At 47.1% G+C, this 15,001-nt stretch overlaps 1 long non-coding RNA gene across 1 annotated transcript in view; it reads left to right on the top strand.

Annotated features, from left to right (window-relative positions):
* The window catches only part of LOC133249424 (uncharacterized), a 79,933-nt gene that overhangs the window by 29,711 nt on the left and 35,221 nt on the right, over positions 1–15,001 (top strand). The window contains exon 4 of the long non-coding RNA XR_009736947.1: positions 252–14,636. This is a non-coding gene — a long non-coding RNA (uncharacterized LOC133249424). The remainder of the gene's footprint in view (positions 1–251; positions 14,637–15,001) is intronic.

Below are 15,001 nucleotides of genomic sequence, written 5' to 3'. Positions count from 1 at the left end.
ATTATTTTCTTAAGAAAACTGATCATCTCTTGAAGGGTGCTCTGTTGAAGGCAACTGCCATCAGAGCTTTGAGGGGGACTAATACTGGGGCCAAGACTCTGCAGGATGAGGACGGGTGTCCAGAGGGCTGAAAATTTCCAGTTCATGGACTAGCCTGTGCGTGGTGTGCACCGGGGCTCGGGCCTGGCTGGACCAGGTAGAATAAATGTATGTGAGTGATCAGGTTTGTGCCTCCACACTCTCCCTTCCAGGCATGGTAAGATGAGAAGAAAGCATCAGCAAATGGAGACACTCATCCGATTTCCAAAGGGCTGGCCTGCCAGGCACCACGCTGAGGTGAGCTTTGTCCTGGGGCAGCCTGGAGTTGTGCCCGAGGTGGTGGCTATGGATGGTGGCAGGACCCTGGAAGCCATGTTCAAGATCCTGCCTCCTACGGAACATGCAACCTGGTGAGGTGGGGGCCTTTGACCAAGTCAGGGGTTTATCCAGGAGCAGGAGGGATGGCCAGGTGGGTGTGTGGTGTTCCTAGGTAGCTTGTGTGCTGAAAAATGTTAAATTATAGAGATGCAAAGTCTAGCAGCGTGGAAGCCACTGCCTATCATAGCTTGTATCACTTGTGTTTTATCAGGGAGATGGGGGGAGAGTTTGTCTTCAGGGCATGGGTTCCTGCAGGCTGGGGGTCATGTTCCATGTATTTTAGAAAGTCTATGTCCCACCACAGTGCTGGACACTCAGGAGGGGCTCAATCAATGCGTGCTGAATAGAATGCAGAAGGAAATGTTCTGCATTCCAGCACGTTCCCTGAGAGTGAGATTGGATCAGGGGAATGGAAAGGTTGTTCTTCAGTCATCACAGACGAGTGGGATGGCTGGTGACCTGAGTGAATGCATCCCCCGGGCAGATGCTGTGGCTCCGGGGCTCTTATTACTATCGCGACGTGACAGCAGCCCCAGCAGTGGATTCACTGCGGCTGTGACTCCTGAGGGCTCATTGGCTATAGTACAGGTGCTGCAGCTCCAGCTGGCTGGGAGCGTCTGGAGGGCCCAGTGACTGTTCAGTGACTGATATTCCCCAACAAAGTCAGATTCTCCTGAGCAACAGGGCCACTGTATTTGGGCCCTTCCCTGTGACATGGACCTTCTTTCTGGCTGCCCTAGGAGTGGCCAGGATTAGTCTAGGACTTTGACTAAGAGGAAATGAGAATATTGGAACAAAACTTTAAGGTGGAAAATGTGCTTATGGGTCAGTAAGCACAAGAATTCTGTGAGGAGGGTTTTCCTCACACCGTCCTCACCTTTGTCCCGCTCCACTGCCTGCCTGCCTCCAGCCTTCCCTCAGCTTATTTTGTTTTTCCTCTGACAAGACTGGTTTTCTCCCCTTTGAGTCTCAAAGGTAATGCGGTATTCCAGGAGCTCGCTGCCGGGGGTCCCAGCTCAGAGCTCACTCTTGCTGGTAGAGAAATCATGGACCACTTACTGAACCTGCCGGGGCCTCAGTATCCCCATCTGTACCCTGTGGATGCTGCTGCTAATAGCATCTACCTCACAAGGCTGTCTGAGGATTAAATAAAGTAACAACTGTACAAGGCTCAGAAAACTGTCTGGAACACAATAAGGGCTGCACAAGGGTTCATTAATGTTATTTCCTGGTAGAGCATTTTGTGATGATTAAATGGTGCCCTTGAAAGGATGCTGCCCAAGCTCCTGGGGTTCTGCAGGGAGAATGAAGATCATCTGGAAACAAGATGGCCTTGTGTTGGGACATTAGGAGCCAATGCCCTCACGTTTGAATTTAGTCAGCATCTTGATCTTGCTGTGTGACCCCGGGCAAACCAATTGATCTCCCTGGGTCTTAATTCTTTTTATCAGAAATAAAAGAGAGAGAAGAAAAACAAAATAAAAGAACATCGTATAGTCTTATTTCACAGAGCAGTTTGGTCCCTAAGGAGGACTAGAGGGTCTAAACAATGTCAGGGGATGTTTTCAGCTGACCCTGGAGGATGGTGGTTTTCATCTATTAATATTGTCTTGAAAACTCCTGAGCACCTGGGGTGAGCTTGTTGTCGATGAGACAGAAATGAACCTTTTCTGGTGATGTTTCCAATGAATGTGAATTCATGTAAGTTAAAAATAGAAAAGTATTTCCTGGAAACTGTGGTTGTTCAGCATCTTCCTTATCACTTCTCTGACCACAAAGGAGTGGAGACAGCTTATCTGAGGCTCAGAACTCCCTGATCTGTGTTTGCCTCATGGGCCTTTGGAACTCTGCTTTTGAAACCTACACTGGGACACATGTTAAGCGAAGGGTTATTTCTCATTTGTGAAGATATTTGAAAAAGAAATAGAAATCAAGTTTCACTTGGGTACACATACTTTATTCTATTTATTTTAAAGATTAATTTTTCAGAGCAGTTTTGGGACCATGTTAAATTCGAGAGGGAGGCAGAGATTTTCCATATACTCTCTGCTCCCACACATGCATAGTCTTCCTGTTACCAACATGGCCCACCACAGTGGTAGACTTGTTACAGTTGATGAACTACATTGACACATGGTCACCCAAAATCCAAAGTCCATGGTTTACCTTAGAGTTAACTCTTGGTGTTGTACGTTCTATGGGCTTGGACAAATGTATAAAGATACACGTGCTATGCTGTGCTTTGCTTGGTGTCCGACGCTCTGTGACCCCATGGACTGCTGCCTGCCAGGCTCCTCTGTCCTTGGGATTCTTCAGGCAAAAATACTAGAGTGGGTTGCCGTGCCCACTTCCATGGGATCTTCCCAACCCAGCGATTGAACCCATGTCTCTTGCGTCTCTTGCATTGCAGGAGGATTCTTTACCACTGAGCCACCAGGGAAGCCATAAAGTCATATACCACCATTATAGTATCATACAGAGCTTTTTCACTGCCCCTAAAAGTTATCTGTGCTCTGCCTTTTCATCCCTCCTCTCCTACCCCTGGCGCCCATCTTTTTACTGTTCCCATAGTTTTGTCTTTTCCAGAATGTCATTAAGTTGGAATCAAACTGTGTGTAGCCTTTTCAGGTTGGCTTCTTCACTTAGTAATATGCATTAAGCTCCCTCCATGTCTCTTCATGGCTTGATAATTTAAAAAAATATTTATTTTATTTTTAATTATTTATTTGGCTGTGCCTGTGTTGTTGTTGCTGTCTTAGTTGTGGCCACTTGGGATCTTTGACCTTCACTGTGGCATGCAGCATGTGAATTCTTGGTTGTGGCATTTGCAATCTGGTTCCCTGACCAGGGACTGAACCCAGGTCCCCTACATTGGCAGCTCAAAGCTTAGCCATGAGACCACCAGGGAAGTCCCACTGATAAATTATTTCTTTAGTGCAAAAATCTTCCATTGCCTGGATGTACAACAGTTGATTTATTCACTTGCTAAATGACATCTTGGTTGATTCTAAGTTTGGGCAATCATGAATAAAGCTGCTATAAACACTCATATGCAGGTTTTTGTGTGGACATAAGGTTTCAGCTCCTTTGGGTAAATACCAAGGAGCACAGTTGCCGGATTGAATAGTAAGAGTATGTTTAGTTTTGTAGGAAACTGTCAAATCATCTTCCAAAATAGCTCTACCATTTTGCATTCCCACCTGCAAAGAATTTGGGTTCCTGTTGCTCCACGTCCTCACCAGCATTTGGCATCAGTGTTCTGGATTTTGACCATTCTAACATTGTCGGCGCGCAGCGGTATTCACTATTGTTTTAATTTGCATCTCTGTGATAATGACGTGCATATTTTTGTATGTTTGACTGTAGTCTGCATATTTGTCTTTGGTGAAGTGTCTGTTAAGGTTTTTAATCCCTTGTTTTGATTGGATTGTTTATCTTCTTATTGCTGAGTTTTAAGAGTTCTTTGTAAATTTTGCTTAGCAGGATTTTTCACAAGTGCCCTTGCAAGTATTATCTTCCAACCTGTGACTCGTTTTCTTATTCGATGTCCTTCATATACAGTTTTTAAGTTTAATGGACTTCAGTTTATCAATTATTTCTTTCAGGTGTGTCCCTTAGGTGTAATACCTAAAACGCCATCACTGTACATTTCGTTTTATATTTGAAAAGGCATTGTATTTACAAAATAAGAGAAATGTGAAAGTGGGGCTGCCCTGTACAATCTGTGATGAGTTTCAGGGCACAGGTGTCTGTTGATCTCATCAGCATCAGTCCATCACCTCCCAGAAACCCTGATTTCCATTTGGTAAGCCCTGTATCTCTATGAAAGTTGACACCACCAGCTTTAGAAACAGAACATGTGATCTAGCGAATCAATGGACCCAGGCCTTGGCCACAGTTATTGGTTCTATGCTAAGTCACTTCAGTCGTGTCCAACTCTGTGCGACCCCATAGATGGCAGCCCACCAGGCTCCCCCGTCCCTGGGATTCTCCAGGCAACAACACTGGAGTGGGTTGCCATTTCCTTCTCCAATGCATGAAAGTGAAAAGTGAAAGTGAAGTCGCTCAGTCGTGTCTGACTCTTAGCGACCCCATGGACTGCAGGCTACCAGGCTCCTCCGTCCATGGGATTTTCCAAGCAAGAGTACTGGAGTGGGGTGCCGTTGCCTTCTCTGACAGTTACTGGTTCAGTGTTGGGCAAATGGCTAAAGCCAGTGTGAGCAGAGTGAAGCTCAGGACTCTAGTTTAAAAATCTGTGACCAACACATCCTCTTTTCCTCACAGGCAGTATGATTTATCTCTATGAGGAATAAAGGTACTACAGCCAATTTTTGCTACCTGGAAGGCAGCCATCCTCAAGACAATATACAGACAGAACAGATCAGTGCTGAGAAAATGTTAGAAAACAGAAAGGAGCCCTAATGAGATTAGAGCCTCTGGAACAAATTGTGCCTGGAGACTGTTCTCAAGCTGGACGTTGGGGTTATGTGATCTGATAAATTTACTCTATCAGTTAGGGTCTAGTCAGGGAAAGAGAAACCACAGCAGATATTTCAAAACACAGGGGCTTAATAAAAGAATTTGTTACACAAGTGAGAGATCAAAAAGAGGATGCTGAGGTAACCCAGAGATTAGTAATACCTGAGGTCAGCAGAAAAGGGGCAGAGGGCGGTTAACAGAGCTTATGACCTTGGAAGTCGGTCTCACGAGACTGATACTGGGCTCCAGGGGGGCAGCTGTGTGGCTTGCAGTCAGACCCTTGAAGTTCTCAGACCACTGAGGAGAGCGAGAGATTTGACAGGTGCTCACATCCCCAAGGAGGTGCCAGGGGCTGTCTGATGCCCAGTGGATGAGGAAGCCCTTCCCCAGGTGCCATGGCTGATGGGAGGCTCTGGACTCCCTAAAGGGACATGTGAGGGGCCTCGGGGAGTATCAAAAGGGGTTGGGAAGTGGAGCCCACTGTCTACTCTTGCTGGAGAGACACTAACAGGAACTGAAAGTCAGAAATAAAATTCTCCTTCTTTTCTCTCACCTCCCAATATTCCTCTAATGCTTCCTATCGGCAGAACTTCACAGAGAGCCAGCTGTCATCAGAGTCTGTGAAAAGTGGTTTGTAGGGACCCTTCCAGCATCACAAAGCAAAAAGCGGATGAGAGCAGAAAGATAAGAAAGATAAGGCATGATGGTGGATATGTGAAGGTGGACTACACCGGCACTGCATAGGTAGAAGGTCGTCTCCTCTCTCTCTCTGACTCCGACGTACTGTGGACCAAACCTTGGCAGAAAATACTTAAAGAAAAATAAACTCATGCCTTCGGCAGTTAGCGGAGCATCTGCCCTCCTTCTGAGTCACCACCATACTGTTTGTTCACTTCCCCTGCTTGGAACCCCCTCTCTCCACTTCCTGTTCTCATTCAGCAAGCACGCGTTGAACACCTACTGTGTGCTGAGCACAGGAAGTACAAGATGAGAAGGAAATAAACCTGACCCCCTGCTCTAAGGGGCCCTCCCTTCTCTTTCCCAAATGCCCCTCCTTCCAGAAAGCTTCCCACATGTCTCTCCCAGCACTCCAGCAAAATCCCACAGCCTCTGCCTGGGTCTCCGCATGGCTGCAAGTGATTATCTACAAGTATGTGTGTATACGGACCTGTCATCTTGCTTTTAATGAGTGCTTTATTTTTGTTGGTCCCATCTTCCCCCTGCAGCGCATAAGAAATTTGAAGGTCGGGTTTCTGTTTCCTCCACTGCTCATAACTATGTGAAATGTGCAGGCGGCTGTGCTCAAAAGGGGAGAAATCCAACCAGGGTTTCCAGAGCCACAGAGCAGCATTTCCAGTGCCTGGGAAGATGCAGGATGAGTTCCTCACACCCACTCTGTGTGGTCCCAACATCCTGATTACACTGGTTCTGTTGTGAGCAGTCCTGTCACTCTCCCCTTCCACTGCAGGAATGAAGGCTTAGGTGGCTGTCATTTACCTAAGGGCTCACAGATGGTACATCACAGAAGCCACACTCCAGCATCTGCTCCTGCCTCTGTGGGTCCACATCTGGATTCACAGTGCCACTGACCTTAACGGGTATGGGTGTGTGGTTACATGGGCTTCCCTGGTGGCTCAGAGGTAAAGAATCTGCCTGCAATCCAGGAGCCGCAGGAGATGCTGGTTCGATCCGTAGGTCGGGAAGATCCCCTGGAGGAGGGCATGGCCACCCATTCCAATATCCTTGCCTGGAGAATCCCATGGACAGAGGAGCCTGGTGGGCTATAGTCCATAGGGTTGCAAAGAGTTGGACATGACTGAAGCAACTTAGCATACATGTATGCATGTGTTGCTACATATTCACCCAAGGCTTACTCTGTGCTGGGTGCTGCAGCTTTCCAAGACCTACTGGTAGGTTTTACTACTATTCCCAGTTTTATAGAGGAAACCAAGGTTTTCAATGGGTAAGTTAAACAGTTTATGTAACCTGTAACTGGGAAAGCTGAACCTCAAATCTAGGTCTTTCTAATACCAAAGGGCATGTTTTAATTGCTATGCCATCCTGCCCATAACTGTGATTTAAAATGATGATTCAACTTCTAGAACTCACTTCTCTGTGCTGATGTAGCCAGGCTCTGGAGTTCAAGCACCAGAGTTAAATTGCAGCTCCACAGCTCTGGGCAAGAAGCATCACCTGACTAGGCCTGTTCCTTCCTCTGTACCATGAACATTAAACAAACAACAGAAAAGCAGCGCCAACTTCATAGGTTTGTTTGAGGATTATATGAAAGAGAAAAAATACACGTGTGCTTTCCACAATGCCTGGCACAAGGCTTATTTTCATAGGCAATAATTTTTACTCCCGGCCTCATCCAATTGGTTTGGCTGGCAGCTTCCTTAGTAAAACCATGCTCATCAGACTATTGTTTGCACTGAAAGGCCTGAGTCCGAGGAGCCTCTGATACTCCCAGAAGCTTGTACATAGAACCATCCCAACAGCTGCTGGGGAAAGCCTGTGCGTGCAGCCGGCCTGCAAACCCCAGGCCTTGTTGATGTCCTGTCTTAGCCGGCCCGCTCAGCTGCTCCACACATGCTCCATAAATGGGAGTCATTAGCGGTGAGCCCCATAAACACCCCCTCCCAGCCCTGCTGAGCGCGTGTGCTGGCTGTGTGGCAACCGCTCGGTCAAGCTCATCAGCCCAGATATGAAACAGCTATCAGTGTGTGTACAAACCAGCATGCCCTAAAAAGAGCCTTCCCGGGGCCAAGCGGGGGTGGCTTCTCCTGGCGCCTTGCACAAACTCTGCTCTCACTCAGCTCCCCATAAAGGACCAGTTAGTTCAGACGAATAATCACAGCCATTTGGCTCAGGCTCCTCCACGGGGACATTTGAAAGTGATGATCTTCTTTGCATTTAATAAAACTTCTTTATTAGTTTCCCCATCCCCCAAGTTAATTAAGGGAGCAGATTTGAAACAAGGGGGCTGATGGTCTTGGGTTTGCCAAGCTGAACCGATTCTGTTGCAAGCACATACAAATGCTTTGTGCACGTCCAAGTGGCTGAGGTGAAAAGCACAGGAGCTGGGAGCTGTGTCACAACACGCTCTTGTTCACTCTCAACAGGTTCTGGGTTCTGGTGGAACCTAGGCTGTGGAAAGAGCCACAGCAGGCACGAAGCTTATGCTACACTGGGGTGGGGAAAGGGACATGGAAGCAAGAGGAAGTTGGTCTCTCAGTGGAAGGATTTCAAGTGCATCAGAGAAGTGAAGGTTAATAGCTCTGATGCAACCTTAGAGACCAGATCTGTCCTAAGAAGAAGATAGAATCAGATGTATTTAGCAAGTGTTTCCTTAGGTACATGGATGACTTCAGAAGCTCTGTAGTCCTCTCGGTTTTCCATTTGCAAAATGGAAATAGGGATAGAATATCAGGTGTTGGAGGCAGCAGAGTATCAGGCTAGGCTGACACTTGAGGCACAAAGAAAGACATAGTCATTGTCCGTCTTTCCCCTGAGGGTATTTCTAGGGGTGGGGAAAGCCCCCAGTGTGGAGTGTGGTGAATGGTCTTTGGGGAAACCATGGCTCAGCAGGAAACCAGTCCTGATCTTGAGGCCAAGCCCCCAAGACTCCCTGGCCCTCCGCCAAGAGTGGGAGGGAGAGGGGGAATCCAGAGTTCAGGAGCAGAAAGAGGAAGAGAGAGAGACGGGGCTCAAGGACAAGGCGGAACAGAGAGGAGGCAACTGGCCAGCTCTGGAGGGTGGGGCAGCAGCTAGGCAGGCAGGAGGGTCTGCAGGACGGCCTCCCCAGCAGTAGGAGCCCCAGGGCCTGTGCCTTCAGTCCAGCCGCTGAGGGACAGGATGGGGCACTGCTGGTTTTCCTGAGGCTCGTGGAGATTTAGGGCTCTGTCTGCTGGTCACTTACATGGCCATGAATATCAGCCCCACTGGAACCTCCCAGAATCCCAGGCAGACACCACCAACTGAGGCTGGGTCCATGTCACCTAAGAGGTGGAAGTTTTCTATCTCAGGCCTTTGTCCCAGAGCAGCTTCCTGCCTCTTCTTGATCTCTTTTCGGGAGTCTGGTTGATGGGTAAAAGATGGAACTGACAGGAAGGGCACCCAGGAAGGAAACAGGTGCTACAGAGAGAAATGGACAGGCAGGGGTCTCCATCGTCACTTTGCCAACTTTGGAGCCTAGAGGCTAACGACAGATACATCAGACATGGCCCCCTGGATAGACCCAGATACTGGGGACAGACCAATAACGGGGAGCTCCACAGTGACTGGCTAGAGCACAGGCCCCAGCCCCTGAGCCCTGCCTGCCAAGCACCCACAGCACTTCCCCCATCTCCTGCTGGTTCCCTGGGTGGCCCTGGTGGGTGCTGAGGCTAGGACCACCCCCCGCCCCCTCTCTGCCCCTTCCTCCTCCTGCCCATATTTAGAGAGCTTCTTAGGCTGCTGCTGCTGCTAAGTCACTTCAGTTATGTCCGACTCTGTGGCTGACAATGACCCAAACCTGAATGCTGTCTCTCTGCAGAGGGAACTCGTTATACAGCCTCAGTCCCCTTTAAGAACGTGTGCATTTCTCTGTCCAGACAACACACTGCTCTAGCGTCCAGGCAAGAACCTTCTTTGCAAATTCTTGACAACACCGTTTTTTATTTTATCCGTCTCCAGCTCCCCTTATATTTCAGACCGCTGAAATGTGCCTAAAAGGATTTGTCGTTCCTCCTGAGCCTTTATGACTTTGCTCTTTCTGTCTGCCCTACTGCCCGAGTCCTGTGTGAAATGTTAATAACCTTAGAAACAAATCTGAGGAGTCTCCGGGAAGTGCTAGGCTGTTACCTCCTGAAAATGCAGATGGAATTTCCCCCTCCCTACAGACCCCTGACATTTCTAAAGTTTGTTTCATTCCCTTCATCACACCACTCACCCCTCTGGCTTTATGTCTTGTTTATTATCCCTTTAAATTACATACCCTCTTAAGAGAGAGAAAGAAAGTTCGCCATAGACAACAAAGAAAGTTAAGGCCTTTTAAAGTACATTTATGGAGGCTTTTCATGAACTTTACAAACGGAGTAAAAAACAAGTGTGAAAGGATTTTTCAAGGAAGGAACATGCTTTTGCAATTTGCTGGAAGTTTTCCCTTGTGTTCCAGAAAAGCGGCCTCCCCATTACTCACCAGGGAGGCACGCAGGCCAGGGAGGAAGGGGAATCGGGGAATAAAAACAGGCCTTCCCCCTGTCCATGTGCAAACAGCACTTAATAATCAAATTGAAAAAACACACAAATGAAATTAAAACGTTTTCCAAATGGGCTGCAGCCCTGAGGCCAGACTCCGTGGGGCCATGGCCGGCAGAATTTGTATCTTTGCCTTACGAATTTGTATCTTTTCCTTAATTGGGCTCCAGGCAGAGCGGCTGTTAGAAAAGCCAGATTCTGGTGTCAACAGGAGGTAGGACGCGGCCAGTGGAGGCAGAGAGGCCACTGGGAACAGCACCCTGGCCTCTCTGTGTTTGTCTCTTCCTGGGGCATCACCTATTACCTGGGACTCAGTTCCTAAACCTGCTCAGACCTCTCCCCTACGGCAAGAACCCTCCTTGACCCTGTTTGCACCAGCTTACTGGCTCATTCACTCACTCAGTCGCATTAGCACAGGGCTTTTACACCAATCTTAAAGCAAAAACAAAAAAACCCCCAAAGCCAAAAACATCTCTTGACCCCCTTCCCCTTTGGCTGTGACGTCATCCAAGGACTCCTGTTTCGATGGTCTGTACCCTTGCTGTTCAATTACTCCCTTCTGGGTCCCTCCTCTGCCCCATCTGATCTGTTGTATTCGTGTGTCACTCCGCCAGAACTGCCCTCCAAGTTCAAGGTTAGTGGTCCCTCTGTCCATATGTGGATAAACCCAGGTCTCAGGCCTCATCTTTGACCCACCAGCTGCAGGGGTGGCACCCCTCCTGCTGGAGACACTGTCCTCACTTGGCCCGACCCTACCTCTTTCTCTGGGCTTTTCTCCTCCATGGTCAATCCTTCAGAGCCACCTTGGCTGGTCCCTCTTTCTTCCCTGCCCTCTTATATCGGAGTACCTCAATGTGCTTTTGAACCTTCCCTTTATGATCATTCCCTTGGTGACCTCATTCAGTCTCCTGGCTTTGAAATTATCTGGTATGCTGATGACTCCTGCTTTTTTATCTCTTTTCCCAGATTCTCTCCCGAATTTCAGACTTGTGTACCCAAGTCCCTACTCAACACCTCCACTTGGATATTAAATAGACATTTCAAGGTTAACATGTGGAAAATAGATTCAAATCCAAAGTCTTTGCAGAGTCTATACATTCTTCTGTCCTTACAACTTTTTCACCCCTCTCTAGGCACACTGGGCTCCTTGCTGTTCCTTGAAAAAGCCAGACAGGGCCCCTTCTAGGGCTTTTGCATTGAATGTTTCCTCTCCTTGAAAGGCTCTTCTTCCAGATATCCACACAGTTAACTTTGGAGTGTTTAAAAATGTTTTCCTGAACCAGGATCCAATCAGATGCATGGCTGTGGTTGAATTTCTTTAGCCTCTTTAGATCTAGAACATCCTCAACAATTAAAAAAAAAATGATACTGATTTTTTTTTTTAAGAAACTATCTCGACCATCTCCTTGAGTGTCCCATGCTATTCAGCAGCCTGGCCATCTCCACATCATGTCATTTAACCTGTTCTTCTATTCCCTGTGAACATGGCCTCTTTTCAGTCCTTCTCAAGCCAGTGAATGTCTGGGTATGGGCAAAGTTTCAAGTGTGGGTGAGAGACCGAGCAGCTAAATTTAGTCCAGTTAGTGAAGTTTTGTATTTAAGGAGGTGGGACTTTACATTAGGCATAGTGGAAAGTTAACAGAGGTTTAAGCAGGCAAGAACCAAGGTGTTATAGGAAAGTTTTAACTTTTGGAAGCTGAAAAGGCTCTGAAGAGGTGAAAGGTTAAGGAAGAGGCTCCTGCAGTAGCCTTTTTATAAGATTTGACGAGAGCTGGAACTTGCCATGGAGATGAAGAGGAGGTGGGAGCATCAAGAGATGACTTTGAATTGACAGAAACATATGTCCATAGAATTAAGTGTGAAGTTGGGGATGATGGGAATCTGAGGACACGTCTGAGGCTTCTGGTTTGGGTTACTGAGTAGACAGTGTGAACAGCCACTAGCGTAAGGATTTCAGAAAGAAAAATGTGTTTTCTGTGGAAGAATACACATCTGAGGCCTGTTTAAGTTTGAAACGCCCTTGTATTTAGTGCCATGTGATCATGTTATGTCTTTCACGGTGCTGTTCTTGTCTCTAAAGCTATATTTTTTTAAAACACTATTTATTTATTTTTTGTTCTGCTGGGTCTTCACTGTTGCTCTGGTTTTTCTTTTCTAATCGTGCTAAGCAGGGGCAACTCTCTAGCTGCGGTGCCTGGGCTTCTCATTGTGGTGGCTTCTCTTGTCACAGAGTGCAGGATCTAAGGCACTCTGGCTTCAGTAGCTGCAGTTCCAGGCGCTAGAGCACAGGCTAAATAGTTGTGGTGCTCAGGTTTACTTGTTCCTCGGCATGTGGGATTTTCCCAGGCCAGGGATCGAACTGGTGTCTTCTGCGCTGGCAGGTGGATTCTTTACACTGAGCCACCAGGGAAGCCCTAAAGCTAGATTTTTAAGCACACAGATCTGCTGCATTCATTCATTCACTCGTTCATTCATTCAAGAAGCATTTATTGAGTACATTTGCATTGATTATTCACTTATTCAATCTTCACCTCTATCCCACTCCAATATCAAAAATAAGCAGTAAATCTGGACATGGAACACTTACATGGAATTCTGCTATTAGGTTTTTTTCCCCATTGTATACCTTCTCTACCTGAAGAAGGCAAGCAAGAAGGACAATAGGCTTTCTCTGTGCCCGGATCTCATTTAAATTCTCCCAATAACCCTGTGAGATGAGTACTGTTATGATTTTTCAGGGAGGAGAAGATTATAAAGAGGCAGCTGGAGATGTGGGGGATGATGGACATTTTCGTTGATTGTAATAACTGTTTAACTGGTGTATACATATATACAAGTTAAAACTTACCAAACTAAACACTAAACTTGGAAAGCTTACTGCATGACAGTTATACCACAATAAAGATGTTTTATAGAATTTTTGGTCAATAACCACAAAGTAGCTTTTGATAGGTGTCACTTGCTGAGGAGAAGTCAATAATTTAGTTACAAACAAACAAAAATATGTTTCTCTGGGTTTCCTTTCACTTTTTTCCTTACCCTTAGACCTCGGTTTCTCATTTTTTTGGTGGCTACCTTCTCCCTGCTACCTTCTCCAGAATGGCTTTGGTTCAAACAGAGCTGGGTTTTGTTTGTTTGCTTCAGGTATAATTTACAGAGATCAAGTTTACCCTCTTTAGTGTACAGTCTTGTGTGTGTTGACAAACACATATATGCATGTAACCACCACCACAATAAAGACAGAAAGCATTTCCACCCTCCTTCAAATTCCTTGTGCTGCTTAGAAGTCACTCGCCTTTCTTCAGCCTCAGCTCCTGGTGGCCACTGATGTATTTCTTTCCTCTATTAGTGTTGCCCTTTCCAGAATGTGGTATGATGGAATTACACAGCATGGAGCCTTTGGAGTCTGCTTCTTCCACTTGGTCAGACCTTCACCCCATCACTGATGACACCGGGGCCCCATCACTCCTTGTTGTGGGCCATCCTGTACACAGTAGGGTGTTTAGCAGCATTCCTGGCCTCCACCCATTAGATGCCAATAGCATCACGCGCGCCCCGCCCCCCAACTGTCATATCAAAAATATCTTCAGATATTGCCAGATGTCCCCTGGTGGTGGGTGGGGAGAGGTCAAAATCATCCCTGGTTGAGAACCACCGATCTAGAATAATGCATTTAGATCACGTGTGTTATTGCATATAAGGTTTACTATAGCCCGACAGGCTTCTCTGTCCATGGGATTTCCCAGGCAGGAATACTGAAGTGGGTTGCCATTTACTCCTCCAGGGGATCTTTTCGACCCAGGGATTGAACCCATATCTCTTGCGGCTCTTGCATTGGCAGGTGGACTGTCTACCACTGAGCCGCCTGGGAAGCCCTTTACTTAAAGAATCGTAACTATTGATACTACCACATATTGTCTGTGCAAAATAGGACCACGCAGAAGGAACTCGAAAGAATGAATGGACACAGACCCAAACTATGGTTGGAAGCGGCCTCTCTGAGAAGAGGAATGAGACTGTATGGAGACAGAAGTTTCATTTTCTTCTGAAAGCATTTCTTCCTCTAAACAGACACTTGAATTGTGGTAGTCAACTGGTCTCAATCCTAATGAGGAGGTGTTGGCCAAAATATCCACTGCTACTGAACTTCCCAGGACTCAGCCACAGTCAGGAATCAACAACAGGAAAGAGAGCACGACAAGTGACTGTGAAGGGCGCTGCCCTCACCCACAGGCAAGTTGAGCAAATCTATCCATCTCTAGGTGTCTCACATATCAAACAAGGATTATGGCACCAGTAGGACGGTTAGCACTGCAATGAGGAAGTGTTGGGAGGTGAAGAAAGCCAGCAAGTTCCCTCTTCTGTGAGCGGCGGGGCGGCACGGACATCTCACCACACTGGTTTCCACTGTTTGCTTGTTGGCTGGCTCGTGCATGCTTCATGCTGTCTGTCCACTAATGGCCTGCACCTACTTAATTGCGTGTGGCCACACATCTGTGGTGGTGAGTGGCTGTCAATGCACTTAAAGGGTAGGGGAGGGGTTTCGACAGGGAAGTGTTCTCCAAAATTCTGGAGAGGGAACTGGGGAGTGCAAAATGCCCTGGGCTTGGCCAGACACAGTGCCCTGGGGGTCTGTGCTGATTGGATAGGGGCACAGAGGTTTCTGTTTAGAAGAAAAACACTTCTAGGGAAAGCAGGCATGGATTTGGCCTTTCCATTCCCTTCTGGAGAATGCTGTTTATAATAATAACCTTCGCAGGATTGGGCAAAGCTGCATTTGTTGACTGAGTAAGTAAATAAGTGAACACATTTAGTAAACATCTGGCCCAAGGCGAAACTGGGAAACAGATAAAGCTGGTCATGGGTG

This window comes from Bos javanicus, chromosome 6 (assembly GCF_032452875.1).
Source record: "Bos javanicus breed banteng chromosome 6, ARS-OSU_banteng_1.0, whole genome shotgun sequence".
NCBI classification, from domain to species: Eukaryota; Metazoa; Chordata; class Mammalia; order Artiodactyla; family Bovidae; genus Bos; species Bos javanicus.
Note: the sequence above shows the minus strand (reverse complement) of the source record. Positions and strands in the feature narration are given on the sequence as shown.